This window comes from Pongo abelii, chromosome 3 (genome assembly GCF_028885655.2).
Source record: "Pongo abelii isolate AG06213 chromosome 3, NHGRI_mPonAbe1-v2.0_pri, whole genome shotgun sequence".
NCBI lineage: Eukaryota > Metazoa > Chordata > Mammalia > Primates > Hominidae > Pongo > Pongo abelii.
Genome location: NC_071988.2, coordinates 176,004,445 through 176,022,568, shown reverse-complemented (window position 1 = coordinate 176,022,568; position 18,124 = coordinate 176,004,445).

Genomic DNA, 18,124 nt, shown 5'->3' with positions numbered 1-18,124 from the left:
TATTAGCAGAAGTGACAGGCCAGTTAAGAGGATTTTAGAAACAATTAAGATATTAATTCATGGTAAAAGAATATTTCCAAACTCTGGGGCATTTTCCTACATATTGCTAGGTCCAAATGAAAAGTCAACACTCTAGAAGAAAATTTGCTCCACCTTTAGGAGAGTGTTTTAAACCTTGAGCCTATATTTTATTTTATTCCTTTGCTATTTTATGAGTTAAACATTTCAGGAAAGTAAAATGAAAAAAGGAGTCTTCAGAACTCTGAGAAACACACACTCTAAGATTGTCACTTTTAAAATTAAGTTTCATATTTGGATTTTCCATTTTTAGTTCAACTAGTACTTCTATTTATAAACTTCCAACCCCATTAGTTTGTTGTTGTTGTTGTGTATTGTCAATGTCTTTTCTTCTGCCACAAACATTATACATGACCCAATCCCAAGCATCCCCTTGTAAAAGGTGCTTACTTAAATCAACAAAACAAACCAGCAGGAGAAAGAATTATAGGGGACCTTTCTTAGAAGCAAAGGGGTCTCAGCATTATAAACAACATGGAAATAGATACTAGAATTTTGTCAAGTATCCCAAATCAAATTTATGTTGTCAATAATATAATTGTTACCACCTCTGTGGGAAACTTATGCACTACACTTTTGTTGACTGTATTGATTGAGTACAATTTCTCTTCTAACCACACCCCCATTAAAATGTAACACATGTGTATAGCAAGCATTAAATCAAAAGAAAAAGTACAGGAAATTGTTTTCATGTATTCCCTGTGCTTTAAAAGAATGGATAAGAGAAATCTTTGCAATTACTACTTTCTTAATACTTTATGGCTCAGTACAAAGAATCTTGCCTATTCTTCACCCAATCTTCTTGAGAAATGACGCAATCTCAATTCATTCATTCTTACTCTCAGGTAAACTATAAGATTTACATGTCAACTTATGCAGGGAATCAGAAATTCAACCTTTTAAATTAATTGCAGTTTATGCTACTTCACCAAGTGCTGTGACCTGAAAAACTGATGCTGTACCTGGCATCATTAATGTGAATATTTTTTATCCTAGCATTTCTGTCAATAATCATGTCAAACTGAACAGTATCTGAGTAAACTTTCTTACATGTTCTGAAATTGAAGAACATACAAGTGTGTTCTTCCATGAATGTAATCATAAGCAAATATAAAATCTAAAATGCTGCTACAAGCTTCAGCTGCCTGTACCAGTTCCTCAATAAAAGTAGGGAGCTCCTCAAATAGTAACTATTCTGGAAGTGCCAAATGCATTCTAAAAAGAAGGAAGAAAAGGCACATTTGCTTACAAAACCATCACGAATGTCTACCTCCTACTCTCAAATGTGGTGTGTCTGATCCACTGCAATGGACAGGGCTAGGTGATTGGAAAGTGAGGACAACTCCTCAGTGTGGCCCAGCCTGAGACACAGCCCTGTCACTGTTGACATCAGGATCAGATTCATTGGTCTCATGGAGACAGGACAACCTGAAACACTTAGGGACCCCTGGCTGGCAGGTCAACATCCAGTTTACCTCAAGTGAAGCTTAGAGGCATTAAGTCTTGACTGATTTTTTGAAAATAGGTCTACAGGAATTGCTAGTTTGGGGGTTTTGAATGCTCATTTGTAAGAAAAGTGAAATTCCCACCTTCCAAGACATTCCATAAATTGGAAAAAGAAGAATTGATTTTCTATATAGTTTTCTGTTCCTTCTATATATGTAACGCAATTAGGTACATCTCTCATAAGATAAATGTATATGAATGACTTGAATGATACAGACGCTCCTTTGCTTGCACTCTGGCTAGGTTGTGGAAAGTATTCTCAGAGTCAATTTATTTATAAGACCAAAGTGATTTTATTTTTTTTAATATTTTTTTGTTTGAACGTTCTCTTTTTTTTATTATGCTTTAAGTTCTGGGATACATGTGCAGAACGTGCAGGTTTGTTACGTAGGCATACAAGTGCCATGGTGGTTTGCCGCACCCATCAACCCTAATTCTACATTAGGTAATTCTCCTAATGTCATCTCTCCCCTAGCTCCCCACCCGCCACAGGCCCCAGTGTGTGATGTTCCCTTCCTTGTGTCTATGTGTTCTCATTGTTCACCTCCCACTTATGAGTGAGAACATGTGGTGTTTGGTTTTCTGTGCCTTTGTTAGCTTGCTGAGAATGATGGTTTCCAGCTTCATCCATGTCCCTGCGAAGGACATGAGCTCATCCTTTTTATGGCTGCGTAGTATTCCATGGTATATATGTGTCACATTCTCTTAATCCAGTCTATCATTGATGGGCATTTGGGTTGTTTCCAAGTCTTTGCTATTGTGAATAGTGCCGCAATACACATATGTGTGCATGTGTCTTCAGAGTAGAATGATTTATAATCCTTTGGGTATATACCCAGTAATGGGATTGCTGGGTCAAATGGTATTTCTGGTTCTAGATTCTTGAGGAATCATCGCACTGTCTTGCACAATGGTTGAACTAATTTACACTCCCACCAACAGTGTAAAAGCATTCCTATTTCTCCACATCCTATCCAGCATCTGTTGTTTCCTGACTTTTTAATAATTGCCATTCTAACTGGCGTGAGATGGTATCTCATTGTGGTTTTTATTTGCATTTTTCTAATGACCAGTGATGATGAACTTTTTTTGTCTGTTGGCTGCATAAATGTCTTCTTTTGAGAAGTGTCTGTTCATATCCTTTGCCCACTTTTTGATGGGGTTGTGTTTTTTTTTCTTGTAAATTTCTTTAAGTTCCTTGTAGATTCTGGATAATAACCCTTTGTCAGTTGGATAGATTGCAAAAATGTTCTCCCATTCTGTATGTTGCCTGTTCATTCTGATGATAGTTTCTTTTGCTGTGCAGAAGTTCTTTCATTTAATCAGATCCCATGTGTCAATTTTGGCTTTTATTGTTGCTTTTGGTGTTTAGTCATGAAGTCTTTGCCCATGCCTACGTCCTGAATGGTATTGCCTAGGTTTTCTTCTAGGATTTTTATGGTTTTAGGTGTCATGTTTAAGTCTTTAATCCATCTTGAGTTAATTTTTGAATAACGTGTAAGGAAGGGGGTCCAGTTTGTGTTTTCTGCATATGACTAGCCAGTTTTCCCAACACCATTTATTAAATAGGTAATCCTTTCATTGCTTGTTTGTGTCAGGTTTGTCAAAGATCAGATGGTTGTAGATGTGTGGTGTTATTTCTGAGGCCTCTGTTCTGTTCCATTGGTCTATGTAACTGTTTTGGTACCAGCACCATGCTGTGTGGCATTATTCCTGAGGCCTCTGTTCTGTTCCATTGGTCTATCTGTTTTGGTACGAGTACCATGCTGTTTTGGTTACTGTAGCCTTATAGTATAGTTTGAAATCAGGTAGCATGATGCTTCCAGCTTTGTTCTTTTTGCTTAGGATTGTCTTGGCTATACAGGCTCTTTTTTGGTTCCATATGAAATTTAAAGTAGTTTTTTCTCTTTCTGTAAAGAAAGTCAATGGTAGCTTGATCGGGATAGCATTTAATCTATAAATTACTTTGGGCAGTATGGCCATTTTCATGATATTGATTCTTCCTATCCATGAGCATGGAATGTTTTTCCATTGTTTTTGTCCTCTTTGCTTTCCTTGAACAGTGGTTTGCAGTTCTCCTTGAAGAGGTCCTTCACATCTCTTGTAAGCTGTATTCCTAGGTATTTTATTCTCTTTGTTGCAATTGTGAATGGGAGTTCACTCATGATTTGGCTCTCTGTTTGTCTATTATTGGTGTATAGGAATGCTTGTGATTTTTGCACATGAATTTTATATTCTGAGACTTTGCTGAAGTTGCTTATCAGCTTCAGGAGATTTTGAGGTGAGATGATGGGATTTTCTAAATATACAATCATGTCATCTGCAAACAGAGACAATTTGACTTCCTCTTCTTATTTGAATATCCTTTATTTCTTTCTCTTGCCTGATTGCCCTGGCCAGAACTTCCAATACTATGTTGAATAGGAGTGCTGAGAGAGGGCATCCTTGTCTTGTGTTGGTTTTCAAAGGGAATGCTTCCAGCTTTTGCCCATTCAGTATGATACTGTGGGTTTGTCATAAATAGCTCTTATTATTTTGAGATACGTTCCATCAATATGTAGTTTATTGAGAGTTTTTAGTATAAAGGGGTGTTGAATTTTATCGAAGACCTTTTCTGCATCTATTGACATAATCATGTGGTTTTTGTCATTGGTTCTGTTTATGTTATGGATTATGCTTATTGGTTTGCATATGTTGAACCAGCCTTGCATCCCAGGGATAAAGCAAACTTGATCATGGTGGATAAGCCTTTTGATGTGCTGCTGAATTCAGTTTGCCAGTATTTTATTGAGGATTTTCACATCAATGTTCATCAGGGATATTGGCCTGAAATTTTCTTTTTTTGTGGTGTCTATGCCAGGTTTTGGTATCAGGATGATGCTGGCCTCATAAAATTAGTTAGGAAGGATTTCCTCTTTTTCTATTGTTTGGAATAGTTTCAGAAGGAATGGTGCCAGCTCCTCTTTGTACCTCTGGTAGAATTCGGCTGTGAATCCATCTGGTCCTGGGCTTTTTTTGTTGGTAGGCTATTAATTACTACCTCAATTTCAGAACTCGTTATTGGTCTGTTCAGGGATTTGACTTCTTCCTGGTTTAGTCTTGGGAGGGTTTATGTGTGCAGTAATTTATCCATTTCTTCTAGATTTTCTAGTTTATTTGCATAGAGGTATTTATAATATTCTCAGATGGTAGTTTGTATTTCTGTGGGATCAGTGGTGATATCCCCTTTATCATTTTTTATATGTCTATTTGACTCTTCTCTCTTTTCTTAGTAGTCTGGCTAGCAGTTTATTTTGTTAATCTTTTCAAAAAAACCGTTCCTGGATTCATTGATTTTTTGAAGGGGTTTTCATGTCTCCATTTCCTTCAGTTCTGCTCTGATTTTAGTTATTTCTTGTCTTCTGCTAGCTTTTGAATTTGTTTGCTCTTGCTTCTCTAGCTCTTTTCATTGTGATATTGGGTGTCGATTTCAGATCTTTCCTGCCTTCTCCTGTGGGCATTTAGTGCTATAAATTTCCCTCTAAACACTGCTTTAGCTGTGTCCCAGAAATTTTGGTACATTGTAACTTTGTTCTCATTGGTTTCAAAGAACTTATTTATTTCTGCCTTAATTTTGTTATTTACCCAGTAGTCATTCAGGAGCAGGTTGTTCAGTTTCCATGTAGTTGTGTGGTTTTGAGTGAGTTTCTTAATCCTGAATTCTAATTTGATTGCATTGTGGTCTGAGAGACTGTTATGATTTCTCTTCTTTTGCATTGCTGAGGAGTGTTTTACTTCCAATTATGTGGTCAATTTTAGAATAAGTGTGATGTGGTGCTGAGAAGAATGTATACTCTGTTGATTGGGGTGGAGAGTTCTGTAGATGTCTATTAGGTCCACTTGGTCCAGAGCTGAGTTCAAGTCCTAAATATCCTTGTTAATTTTCTTTCTCATTGATCTAATATTGACAGTGAGGCATTAAAGTCTCCCACTATTATTGTGTGGGAGTCTAAGTCTCTTTGTAGATCTCTAAGAACTTGCTTTATGAATCTGGGTGCTCCTGTATTGGGTGCATATATATTTAGGATAGCTCTTCTTGTTGCATTGATCCCTTTACCATTATGTAATGCCCTTTTTTGTTTTTTCTTTTTTTTTTTTTATCTTTGTTGGTTTAAAGTCTGTTTTATCAGAGACTAGGATTGCAACCCCTGCTTTTTTTTTTTTTTTTTTTTTTGGCTTTCCATTTGCTTGGTAAATGTTCCTCCATCCCTTTATTTTGAGCCTATGTGTATCTTTGCATGTGAGATGGGTCTCCTGAATACAGAACACTGATGGGTCTTGACACTTTATCCAATTTGCCAGTCTGTGTCTTTTAATTGGGGCATTTAGCACATTTACATTTAAGGTTAATATTGCTATGTGTGAATTTGATCCTGTCATTATGATGCTTGCTGGTTATTTTGCCTGTTAGTTGATGCAGTTTCTTCATAGCGTCGATGGTCTTTACAATTTGGTATGTTTTTGCAGTGTCTGGTACCTGTTTTTCTTTTCCATATTTAGTGCTTCCTTCAGGAGCTCTTGTAAGGCAGGCCTGGTGGTGACAAAAATCTCTCAGCATTTGCTTGTCTGTAAAGGATTTTATTTCTCCTTCACTTATGAAGCTTAGTTTGGCTGGAATTCTGGGTTGAAAATTATCCTCTTTAAGAATGTTGAATATTGGCCCCTGCTGTCTTCTGGCTTGTAGGGTTTCTGCAGAGAGATCCCCTGGTAGTCTGATGGGCATCCCTTTGTGGGTAACCTGACCTTTCTCTCTGGCCACGCTTAACATTTTTTCCTTCATTTCAACCTTGGAGAATCTGATGATTATGTGTCTTGGGGTTGTTCTTCTCAAGGAGTAACTTTGTAGTGTTCTCCATATTTCCTGAATTTGAATGTTGGCCTGTCTTGCTAGGCTGGGGAAGTTCTCCTTGATAATATCCTGAAGAGTGTTTTCCAAATTGGTTCCATTCTCCCTATCACTTTCAGGTACACCAATCAAACATAGGTTTGGTTTTTTCACATAGTCTCATATTTCTTGGAGGCTTTGTTCATTCCTTTTCATTCTTTCTTCTCTAATCTTGTCTTCACATTTTATTTCATTAAGTTGATCTTCAATCTCTGATATCCTTTCTTCTGATTGATCAATTCAGCTATTGATACTTGTGTATGCTTCACGAAATTCTCATGCTGTGTTTTTCAGCTCCATCAGATCATTTATGTTCTTATCTAAACTAGTTATTCTAGTTATCAATTCCTCAACCCTTTTTTCAACGTTCTTAGCTTCCTTGCATTGGGTTAGAACATGCTCCTTTAGTGTAGAGGAGTTTGTTATTACCCACTTTTGGAAGTCTACTTCTGTCAAGTCACCAAACTCATTCTCTGTCCAGTTTTGTTCCCTTGCTTGTGAGGAGTCGGGATCCTTTGGAGGAGAAGAGCTATTCTGGTTTTTGGATTTTTTTCAACCTTTCTGTGCTGGTTTTTCCTCATCTTCTTGGATTTATCTACCTTTGGTCTTTGATGCTGGTGACCTTCGGATTGGTTTCTGCATGGACATCCTTTTTGTTGATGTTGATGTTATTCCATTCTGTTTGTTAGTTTTCCTTCTAATAGGCCTCTCTGCTGCAGGTCTGCTGTAGTTTGCTGCAGGTCCACTTCTGGCCCTGTTTGCCTGGGTATCACCAGCGGAGGCTGTAGAACAGCAAAGATTGCTGCCTATTCCTTCCTCTGGAAGCTTCATCCCAGAAGGCCACCTGCCAGATGCCAGCCAGAGCTCTCCTGTATGAGGTGTCTGTCGACCGCTGCTGGGAGGTGTCTCCCAGTCAGGAGGCATGGGGGTCAGGGACCCACTTGAGGAGGCAGTCTGTCCCTTAGCACAGCTCAGGCACTGTGCTGGGAGATCCCCTGCTCTCTTCAGAGCCAGCAGCACGAACGTTTAAATCTGCTGAAGCTGTGCCCACAGCCAACCCTTCCCCCAGGTGCTCTTTCCCAGGTAGATGAGAGTTTTATCTATAAGCCCCTGACTGGGGCTGCTGCCTTTTTTCCCAAGATGTCCTGCCCAGAGAGGAGGAATCTAGAGAGGCAGTCTGGCTACAGTGGCTTTGCCAAACTGCCATGGGCTCCACCCAGTTTGAACTTCCAGGCAGCTTTGTTTACACTGTGAGGGGGAAACCACCTACTCAAGCCTCAGTAATGGCAGACGCCCCTCCCCCCACCAACCTCGAGCATCCCACGTCGACTTCAGACTGCTGTGCTGGCAGCAAGAATTTCAAGCCAGTGGATCTTAGCTTGCTGGGCTCCATGGGGGTGGGATCTGCTGAGCTAGACCACTTGGCTCCCTGGCTTCAGCCCCTTTTCCAGGGGAGTGAACAGTTCTGTCTCACTGGTGTTCCAGGTGCCACTGGGGTATGAAAAACAACTCCTGCAGCTAGCTCGGTGTCTGCCCAAATGGCCGTCCAGTTTGGTGCTTGAAACCCAGGGCCCTGGTGGTGCAGACACCTTAAGGAATCTCCTGGTCTGTGGGTTGTGAAGACCATGGGAAAAGTAGTATCTGGGCCAGAATGCACCGTTCCTCATGGCACATTCCCTCATGGCTTCCCTTGGCTAGGAAAGGGAAATCCCCCACCCCTTGCACTTCCCAGGTGAGGCAACACCCCACCCTGCTTCAGCTTGTCCTCCATGGGCTGCACCCACTGACTAACCAGTCCCAATGAGATGAGCCAGGTACTTCAGTTGGAAATGCAGAAATCACCCATCTTCTGCGTTGATCTCGCTGGGAGCTGCAGACTGGAGCTGTTCCTCTTCCACCATCTTGCCAGCCACCCAGAGTGATTTTATAAAGGCAACTATTAGCCTTATTTTTTGGCAGTGGGAATAGTTACAGTGCTTATGGTGTTCATACCTTTCTTTATATTCATGAAAATGTGTAAGTTGAACATTTATAAGAGGAAAACACCCATACTATAAATAAATGTATAACATATATATTAGTTTCCTGGGCTGCCATAGCAAATTACCACAAACTAAATGGCTTACAACAGCAGAAATTTATTCTCTCACAATTCTGGAAGCTAGAAATCTGAAATTCAGTGTTGGCAGGGTTGGTCTGTTATGGAAGTTCTGAGGGAGAATCTGTTCCATGCTCTCTTCTAGGTTCTGGTGGTCACTGGTAACCCTTGATGTTCTTTGGCTAGGGACACATCACTCCAATGACTGCTTTCATCTTCTCCTGGTGTCCTCTGCTTTGTGAGGAGGACTCACAAAGTGAGTGCTCTGTGTTTCCCTGAGTCCAAATATCCTCTAAGCCTACTGTCTAAAGAAACTAGTCAATGGGTTAGTGCTCGCTGTAATCCAGTATGACCTCATATTAGCCCAATTATATCTACAAAGACCCTATCTCCAAATAAGGTCACATTCACAGGTATAAGGGGTTAAGATTTTAAGATATCATCATGAGGAACACAATTTAACCCATAATAACCAGCATCTCCAAAACAGGGTGTTTCAATTCCACCAAAATGTTAAAATTACCTTGTGTAAATGAAAGAACAAGTTTTGAAAAGTTATTATTTATGTTTCTACTGGGAATATTAAAATTTATATCCACTTAATTTGAGAAACATGCATAATAGCAAGGTGTCATATATATGTGTATTATTTGTGGAGATACACATGCACCCATCCACTTAACTCTCACACACACAAACACACAATCTTATACCACACAGGCTTCTGCATGAGGGTGTGATGAGGCTTTACTGTCATGCTTCCCTAGCTGTGCATATATACATGTGTACAAGCTCAGCATATCTAAATGACGTTCATCCGTCTTTGAACCCATTCCACAAATCACTGTCTGGCATTGGAGAAATTAATAAGATTCAGATTACAAAACTAATAAGATTCAGAGTACAAGTTTATTAAATGATGGTGGGTGAGTCATCAACAAACACATGTCAAGTAGTACTTTGTCCCCCCTCTCTTTTTGTTTCTTGAATTTGATGTTTACAGATGTTATGGCTAACTATTCACCTAACCTGTCTCTTCATCCTTGGCCTACACCAAGGTGACATTTCTTAGCCAGTTAGACAAAGCCATGGACCTGACTTCCACTCATCAGAATGTGAACAGAAGGAATATGTGCCACTTCCAGGCTTGGCTCATAAAAACCTGCAATGGATGCTCTTTCCTGGTGTTCCCTCCTTCCTCCGGATTGGCTCCGATGAGCAAAGCATCCTTTTGGAAGCTGTTTTGAAGATGGCAGAGCCACAAGGCAGAAGAAGGCTGAGTTTCTGAGTCACTAACTGGCAATCATGAACACCCATATTAAGCTTTATTATGTCTAAGCCATTATATAATTTAGGGTTTGTTTGTCACATCACCTTGCACCACCTTAGTTTAAATATGTGTGCTACAAACACAAATGGGGACTTAAGCTAGCATAAGTCAGCAGGAATGTGAGAATGACTGAAAAGTAATGTCATTATTATTTGATTGCAATGTTCTTCCTACCTAACTAGTGCCTTGAAGCCTGTGCAGCTGATCATGCTCTTGAATGCCTTTTGTCATATTGCTGGCTTATGTACATGTGATACAAGGCCATGCATATTTCTCTCTTATTTCAAGCCTTTGACCTGTCTCCTTAACTACATAGCAAACTCGTTGAAGCCTTTTGCTTTGTCTGCTACTGTTCCTAGTTCAGAGTTCAGGACTATTGAATGCTCAATATATATTTATTTGTCTGAGGGTAGACTGATTCTTTAAACAAAGCCAAGGGAAAATTTTACCAGCTAAATAATTTTTGGTGTACTTAATGACTTTTAAAACTAGTTTCAAGGCCATAAAGAAATGTAACCCATATGTATATTAATAAATATACTGACAGCATAAACATTAAAAACCATAAATACTGTTAAAATCCATTTAAATTACTATTGGTCTCTTCATTTAAGGATATGAAAGAGGTTTTACTGAATTTTTCTCATAGCATTTTGAGATTAAATGGGACATTTTTAGAAACAAATTTATTTTGAACTGAGACTTTCAATGTGTTTCTTGACACACCTAATGTATCAAATCACAGCTAAAATTAAATTAAAGGAGGAAAAAAACCCATGCTATTTCTCAGGTTTAGATACAGTAAATAGGCTCACAAAACCAAAGTCAGGCCATCTGTAAATTACTTCCCACATAAACCCTGTTTCACAATCTGGTCCTAAACTAATGAAAATGTAACTCAAGTCCAAGTCAGATTAACCTAAGTTTAACTGGCCTATATGAGAATCCATATGCAACATGTAAAACCATACAACTAAGAGATGAGAGACAAAAAGTAATAGAAGGTAAGGATTTTATCCTTGCAGTGGCTGTTGTCTGTTTCTGCTCAGCTTCTCTGCATTTCTCCGGTAACATAATCTATCCCTTTGGCCTCATGAGAGTTCAGAAGACCGGGGCTAGCCCAGTTAGTGTATCCTCCTGTTCTCAGACGTGGAAGCCAGGATGACAACTGATGGTCAGTGATGGTCAGTTGCAACTGACCCTAACTAAGATCTGCCCTGAAATTTTTCCACCTGAGATTAATGGGACAGAACTTCTTTACTCTTCTGGTGGCAGAGTTGTTGGGTTGACTTGAAGGATTCCTGTTGCCCATCACATGCAGAAAGATGATGCAGAGGTAAGAGAGTGAAGTCAGCACAGATGAAAAGCAGATGCCAGACCGAAATGGAGAGAGGGAGCCTTGAGAGCATCAAGGGCCACCAGCATTGTCATTCCCGAGGCCAGTATTATCCTTTGTCCTGAATTTGGTTTTATGAGCCTATAAATTCCCATTTTTGAGTTAAAGTTAGCTTGTGTTAGATTTTTCCCACTTGAAACTAAAAGGCAGTCCTAAACCTGCAGCCCCTAAAGCTAATGTTGTCTTCCCACTCTGGCATGGGACCACTATAGTTGGTTTCTGTTACTTGGATAATCTTCTGCCCGCAGTCATCTCACTTTGGCTATTGGTCTGACTCTATTTTTTCAAACTATTTTCCCACAAGACCTTAAAGGGTATATCTTGTATAACATATGCATAATAAACATTCTGAAAGATTAAGAATAATACACCTTGGTATCATGAAAATCTAATAAATATTTGTGCTTAATCTACCTAAAACTCTGGATATCAAAAGTGAACACTGGTCCTGGGAAAAACCGATTAAACTCTTGAATATTTTAGGTAGATATTTATGATTATGCATAAATATTTGTGCATAATCTACCACATATAATTATGCATAATCTACCTAAAATATTCTACTTCATGGTAGTCCATTTAACAAGATACTCCACTTAACAAACTAGCAAATGGTTTGCTACTTGATTCAGTAGAATTCTACCACTCTAGGAGACATCTTTATTGTTTTACTAAAACAATGCTTGGTTGGCATGTTTAAAAAAAGACATTTTGAATTCTGTGAAGAAAGTCATTGGTAACTTGATGGGGATGGCATTGAATCTATAAATTACCTTGGGCAGTACGGCCATTTTCACCATATTGATTCTTCCTATCCATGAGCATGGAATGTTCTTCCATTTGTTTGTGTCCTCTTTTATTTCATTGAGCAGTGGTTTAAAGGTCATATGGAATCAAAAAAGGCCCACATTGCCAAAACAATCCTAAACCAAAGGAACAAAGCTGGAGGCATCACGCTACCTGACTTCAAACTATACTACTAGGCTACAGTAACCAAAACAGCATGCTACTGGTATCAAAACAGAGATATAGACCAATGGAACAGAACAGAGCCCTCAGAAATAATACCACACATCTACAACCATCTGATCTTTGACAAACCTGACAAAAACAAGAAATGAGAAAAGGATTCCTTATTCAACAAACAGTGCTGGGAAAACTGGCTAGCCATATGTAGAAAGCTGAAACTGGATCCCTTCCTTACACCTTATACAAAAATTAATTCAAGATGGATTAAAGACTTAAATGTTAGACCTAAAACCATAAAAACCCTAGAAGAAAACCTAGGCAATACCATTCAGGACATAGGCATGGGCAAGGACTTCATGTCTAAAACACCAAAAGCAATGGCAACGGAAGCCAAAATTGACAAATGGGATCTAATTAAACTAAAGAGCTTCTGCACAGCAAAAGAAACTACCATCAGAGTGAAGAGGCAACCTACAGAATGGGAGAACATTTTTGCAATCTACCCATCTGACAAAGGGCTAATATCCAGAATCTACAAAGAACTTAAACAAATTTACAAGAAAAAATCAAACAACCCCATCAAAAAGTGGGCGAAGGATATGAACAGACACTTCTCAAAAGAAGACATTTATGCAGCCAACAGACACATGAAAAAATGCTCATCATCACTGGCCATCAGACAAATGCAAATCAAAACCACAATGAGATACCATCTCACACCAGTTAGAATGGTGATCATTAAAAAGTCCAGAAACAACAGGTGCTGGAGAGGATGTAGAGAAATATGAACGCTTTTACACTGTTAGTGGGCTGTAAACTAGTTCAACCATTGTGGAAGTCAGTGTGGTGATTCCTCAAGGATCTAGAACTAGAAATACCATTTGACCCAGCAATCCCATTACTGGGTCTATACCCAAAGAATTATAAATCATGCTGCTATAAAGACACATGCACACGTATGATTATTTCAGCACTATTCACAATAGCAAAGACTTGGAACCAACCCAAATGTCCATCAATGATAGACTGGATTAAGAAAATATGGCACATATACACCATAGAATACTATGCAGCCATAAAAAGGATGAGTTCATGTCCTTTGTAGGGACATGGATGCAGCTGGAAACCATCATTCTCAACAAACTATCGCAAGGACAAAAAACCAAACACCACATGTTCTCATTCATAGGTGGGAATTGAACAGTGAGAACACTTGGACACAGGAAAGGGAACATCACACACCATGGCTGGTTGTGGGGTTGGGGGAGAGGGGAGGGATAGCATTAGCAGATATACGGAATGTAAATGATGAGTTAATGGGTGCAGCACACCAACATGGCACATGTATATGTATGTAACAAACCTGAACATTGTGCACATGTACCCTAGAGCTTAAAGTATAATAAAAATAATTTAAAAAGACACTTTGAGCTATCTTTCTAGCATCCTGTAAGGATTGAGATTCTGGGAAAGTAATCCAATAGAGTAATAAAAGTAGTATCTCCCAGGATACATTTGGGAGCCAATCGTGTGGTGAAACAGTACTCACTGACTTCAGAATTAGAAAACCTCAGGGACATGTTTGGTTGTAAGTGAAAGAACCGTAACTGCTGTGATCTCAAACAAGTTTAGTACCACTAGTCTAGTTGCAACTAATATTGATCATGTTAATGGATAACTCATATTATTCATACAGGAATTTATCATTTGAATCAGTCATGAGAATACAACCACTTCTTACCTAGTAGTAAATGTAATTTTTTAAAAAATTCTGGCATCTGAGTTTTTGTGCCACCTGAGCTCTTGGTGGATTGCAGATTATTATTATTATCTAAATATTCATTGTCAAAATCCCGATAACTAAGAATTTGAAAAGTACCAATCGTCATCACAACATGAAAATGTTTACTAATCAACTGTTTATCAACAATATAAATCCCCACCAAAACATGCCACCCAACTTCATCCTGGAGTCTATCCTCCTTCCTCTGGTTCCAAAGTCTTTTCAACTGCACATGAAATGGCAAATCTTGCAAACAATGAAGGATTTTGCAAAAGTGAGAAAAGTTTTTTCTTAGAAAACTGCTGGAATCACATGGAAAGTTACTGATGAACAAAAATCCAGGAGGTTTAGATGCATTAGCCATTGAAGACAACAAAAATCAATAGACAATGAAATATAGGAATGTGAAATAAAATGATTTGGATATCAAAAGTTAACACTGGTCTTTGGAAAAACCAATTAAACTCCAAATATTTTTGCAAAATAACCCTCTGTTATGTATTACCTTCATGCCGTAATGCTACTTTCCATCAAAAATGTTATTCTGATTATTTGTTTGTTCTAGGAATGACAATATAGACAAAATTAAATAATAATCTAAATTTAGTTTAATAAATAAAAATTATTTTTATATTTTTAGCTTTATTTTTCAAGACAAATTCTCAAACAAACCTTTTCCAATTTACTTGGAATTAGAAAAGTTGGTCTCCACTTTAAATGGATTCAATTTAAAGGGACTTTTCTTGGTTCCAAGTTTCCTTTGATAATAAGAATGTTCCTGTATCTTTATGAAAGCCCTCATAACATCATTCTTGTTTGTGTTTCCTATACCAGATTCAAACTGTGAGCTCCTTAAACACAGGTGTCTTTTTAAATTCATCTTTGATTTCCCTAACACTTAGCCAGGTACCTGCTGCTAAGGTTGGCAAAATAAAAAAATTCATGATTGGATGCATCTAACAGATATTCAGCATCTACCTTGTCAAGGACTTTGGAATGTCCACTTAAGATGAATGTCCTGAGCACTGGAAGTCTAAGTCTATTTCTAGAGGTATAGACCTAGAATGGATACTCTCTTAAAATCCTTAAAGTATGGCAATCCTTACCCTTTTCTGTATTTGCCTTCCTTTGAAAACAAAACTATCAGATATATTTTGCCTCACACACACACAGAAACAGGTTTCCAAGATATCCAAATAAATTGATTGCTTGTAAAACCACCTCTTGTCACTAACAAGAGCCAACTCTTAGATGAGAAATCAACGAGCTCGTCTTCCAAGAGTTGCAGTACATGCTTGGGAGTGGTCTAGTGTAGTTTCTAGGAGCCAGAGGCACAATAAACTACTGCCAAAATGGTCGTGAGGCAGTCCATAAAGTGACTGGAAGCTGGCTGGATTTAAAATGAGGTTGGCATCAAGAGGGTTTGCACATTCAGCCTGCAGTTGCTAACATGCCTCTTTGATTCACTTAATGGAAAGTAACCCTAACAGGGGCCCTCTCTGCTTGGCCTGGAATTATATGGCTCAGACTAAACATATTAAATTCATTACAGCAAATTGGTCTTTGGCCCCTCGTGGCTGCAGGGATACAGGGAAGACAAAAGCCCTGCTGCTGTCAAGACATTGGAAATCTGCTGCTGGAGATACACAGTGAGGTGGGATGGATTTTACACAGATTCAAAGTGGGAGTCATTATCTAATTGAAATAGATTGATTTAATGGCTTAGAGGATGATATAATGAGCCTGAGGAGGAACCCATAAAGGGCTTTTGTGAGCCTGAACAAGCATTCTGAAAAAACATCCCTGGAGTTTCATGCAGTGCTATATGAGCTCTGCATTTGGAGGCTTTTGGAAGCCACATGCAGACCAAAATTAACAAGAATACTTGACATCACTTTTTTTCTTTAAAGAGAGAATGATGAGAAGCATCATAAGGCAATTCAATTTAGTGATCACCTACTATTCACCAGGCACCCTATTAGGCACAGTGTTATCCTGTCCTAAAAGTGCTCCGAGTTATTGAACAGGGCATATGGGTCAGAATTGCATCTAGATGTGGCCCAAACACAAATAAATTCTATTGAAATGTAGTATAAAAATTTAAAAGTTGTAGGGAATTTAAAAATATACCAAATATCCAAAGCAATCCTGAGGAAAAAGAACAAAGCTAGAGAAATCACACTACCACACTTCAAAATATACTACAAAGCTATAGTAACTGAAACAGCATGGTACTGGCATAAAAACAGATATATAGAACAATGGAACAGAATACAGAACCCAGAAAATAATCCACATATCTACAGTCAACTGATTTTTTTAAAGAGATGGGGTTTCACCATATTGCCCAGGTTGGTCTCGAACTCTGGGCTCAAGTGATCCACCAGCCTCGGCCTCCCAAAGTGTCAGGATTACAGGCATGAGCCACCACACCCAACCTATAGTCAACTGATTTTTGACAAAGGCACCAAGAACACTTCATGGGGAAAGGAGAGTCTCTTCAATAAATGGTGCTGGGAAAACTGGATATCCATATGCTAAAGAATGACACTAGACCCTCACCTCTCACTCTATACAAAAATCTTCTCAAAGTGGATAAAAGACCTAAATGTAAGACACAAAACTATAAAACTATTAGAAGAAAATATAGAAGAAACACTTCAGGACACTGGTCTGGGAAAAGATTTTAGGAATGAGACTTCAAAAAGCACAAGCAACAAATGCAAAAATAAACAAATGAGATTATACTAAACTCCTCTCCCTCTCCCTCTCCCTCTCCCTCTCCTTCTCCCTCTCCCTCTCCCCCCTTTCTTCAGTCTCCCTCTCCTTCTTTTTTTCGGTCTGCCTCTGTTGCCGAAGCTTGACTGTACTGCCGTGATCTCGGCTCACTGCAACCTCCGTGCCTCGGGCTCCTGTGATTCTCCTGCCTCGGCCTGCCCAGTGCCTGGGATTGCAGGCGCGTGCCACCACGCCTGACTGGTTTTTGTGTTTTTGGTGGAGACGGGGTTTCGCTGTGTTGACCGGGCTGGTCTCCAGCTCCTGGCCTGGAGTGATCTGCCCACCTCGGCCTCCCGAGGTGCTGGGATTGCAGACGGAGTCTCGCTCACTCAATGCTCAATGTTGCTGAGGCTGGAGTGCAGTGGCGTGATCTCAGCTCGCTACAACCTCCACCTCCCAGCCGCCTGCCTTGGCCTCCTAAAGTGCTAAGATTACAGCCTCTGCCCCGCCGCCACCCCGTCTAGGAAGTGAGGAGTGTCTCTGCCTGGCCGCCCATCCTCTGGGATGTGAGGAGCCCCTGTACCCGGCCGCCCCATCTGGGAAGTGAGGAGCGCCTCTGCCCAGTCGCCCCACCTGGGAAGTGAGGAGTGCCTCTGCCCAGTCGCCCTGTCTGGGAAGTGAGGAGCACCTCTGCCCGGCCGCCCCATCTGGGAGGCGAGGAGCACCTCTACCTGGCCGCCACCCTGTCTGGGAGGAAGTGAGGAGCGCCTCTGCCCGGCTGCCCCGTCTGGGAAGTGAGGAGTACCTGTACCTGGCCGCCCCGTCTGGAAAGTGAGGAGCGCTTCTGCCCGGCTGCCCCATCTGGGAAGTGAGGAGCACCTCTGCCCGGCCGCCCCGTCCGGGAGAAGAGGAGCGCCTCTGCCTGGCCGCCCAATGTCTGGGAATTGAGGAGCGCCTCTGCCCGGCCGCCCCGTCTGGGAGGTGAGGAGCACCTCTGCCTGGCCGCCACCTCGTCTGGGAGGAAGTGAGGAGCACCTCTGCCCGGCCGCCCCGTCTGGGAGGTGAGGAACACCTCTGCCTGGCCGCCCATCATCTGGGAAGTGAGGAGCGCCTCTGCCCGGCCGCCCCGTCTGGGAGGTGAGGAGCACCTCTGCCCAGCCGCCCATCGTCTGGGAAGTGAGGAGCGCCTCTGCCCGGCTGCCCATCGTCTGGGAAGTGAGGAGCACGTCTGCCTGGCCGCCCCGTCTGGGAAGTGAGGAGCACCTCTGCCAGGCCGCCACCCCGTCTGGGAGGAAGTGAGGAGCGCCTCTGCCCGGCAGCCC